Here is a 2,188-nt window from a genome sequence, read left to right as displayed (position 1 = left end):
AAAGAAAAAGATTGGGAGAAAACCATCTTTGTTACTCTGGAAATTTAAAAAGGGATGTGACACAGAGCAAACATCTTTCCATGGAAGGAAATTAGGGTTTCCGTATTGCAAACACTAATGTAGGGGCCTAATTTGGCCCCCAATGTCCCCTTTCCTTGTGTTCTAGAAGTTTCTGGAAAACAATCTTGAACAACCATGGAGTTTATCACATTAACTTGTGGTTGTTTTAAAAAAATAACAACCAAACGCTGATTGTCTAAGGAGCTTATCTATCTGTATAATTCAAGCATCACCACAATTAATACCATCAAAATTGTAAGAAATCCAATAGAGCACTGTAGATGCTTCTGAAACAGAATATTAAAGATATACGTATGTTTCTTCTTAAAGAGAGTCAATTGCATGCCTCTTTCTGCTGCCCGTTGCATGCCAGTTCTATACAGTTGCCCTCATGCATGTTGCTATGCAATTGGTTGGCTTACACAGTGTATCAGTCAGTTGAGGCTGGTGTATGCTGCAGTAACAAACAACCGGAGTCTCACTGACTTCATCTTGAGCCAACCCCAGTTGGGTGTCACTCAGGAGCCTGGGTTTTCAAAGGCTGCCCCTCCTGTCACCTTGGCAGGGGCAGGAGAGGCAGATTCTGCCCTGGGAATTAAGTGTCCAAGTGACACATGGCACTTCTGTTCACAACTCATCGGCCTGGACAGATCATGTGGCCCCAACACACCCCTGGGGCAGGGAGTTCAGTCTTCCCTGGACCCAGGCAGATGGGTGAGCTGACTTTTGTTTAGCAGTCTCATGTCTGCCACACATGTCCTACCTCTCCAGGCAGCTAGTGACTCTGTCTTGTTTCTCTCTGCAGCCCCAGTGCCTTGCAGGGTACGTTGGGGCATAATAGTACACAAGAAGTGTTTATTGAACGAATGTATGACTTGTCCAAGACTTTCCTCCCTAATAAATAAGGGAAAATGTAATGCATGCATACTGTGTGCCAAGATGTTCTGCCTGTGACATCTCATTTAATCCTCTTTTGGGGTAGGTACTGTTAATATCACCATTTTACAGGGGAGGAACCTTAGGTTTAGAGATCTTAAGTAACCACAGATTTTCAGCTACAAGTGAGAGAATCAGGATCTCTTAACCCATTAATTTGCTGCCTCTTTAAGATTAGGGTTAGCGTCTTGGAAATTAGAGTCAACTTAAAACGTTAAAATACAAACTTCTATATAAATAAAAATAGTCTATATGGAAACATACATTTATGTAATTTCATAACTATATATACACAGTCAATAGCGTATGCACGAAGGCATGACTTCTGAACACACGACTCAATGTCTATGAAATTTTAGCTTCTTATACCACCACCTTGCAAGCCTAATTAACCCGGTAGGGTAAAAGGATTCATTATCAGAGTCTGCAAGAAGCGACTGCTCTCTGGGAGGTGCAGACAGGGCTTTGATTTTTGGACAGGGCAGGGAGAGAAAGAGATGAGGAGGCTGTATGTTTTTCACCGAATTTGCAGACTGTGGGATGTGTGTTCTGAGCCCCAGAGAATACACCAGACTTGGAATCACCGTCCTGCCTGAAAGTGACCACCGGGTCTCACGGTGACGATAAGCAAGGGAGGCCCTAGGGGGCCTGTAAAGGACCGAATGAAGCAGAGCGGCTCCCCAGGGGGAAGGGAATCTTCTAGCTTCTCGGGAGCCATCCTTTTTTATTAGAATTATTTATTTGTTTAGCACTTTAGGAGGGGTGTGTGTGTGTGTGTGTGTGTGTGTAGATGATGCAGGGGGAAGTCAGGAAACAGAAAATAAACTGTGGCATTTAACGTTTGTAGGGTCTCACAGGAGAGGGATCGCGGCATGGAGGAGCAATCCAGGCCGGCTTCCCGGAGTAGGGGGCCTCTGGGGAATAGAACAGGAGGTAGCTGTGTTTGAATTGGCAGTGGGCTCCGACAGGCCAGGGGTTGTTCACTCGGTAGCTCCCCAGCGCCCGGCAAACGCGCGTCGGAGCAGGGCCTCTGTGCTTGGCCTGCTCAGAGAACAAACCCTCAGGCCCCACGCCCACCTCCCTTCGCAAGGCCCGCGGAGCCGCATGCGCATGCGCGCCGCGGAACGTTCCCACCAGGCCTCCGCGGCTACGCCACCGCCCCCACCCCACCCCAGGCCAGTGCGCAGGCGCT

This window comes from Grampus griseus (assembly GCF_964374135.1).
Source record: "Grampus griseus genome assembly, chromosome: 19".
NCBI classification, from domain to species: Eukaryota; Metazoa; Chordata; class Mammalia; order Artiodactyla; family Delphinidae; genus Grampus; species Grampus griseus.
This window is presented reverse-complemented; position numbering follows the sequence as displayed.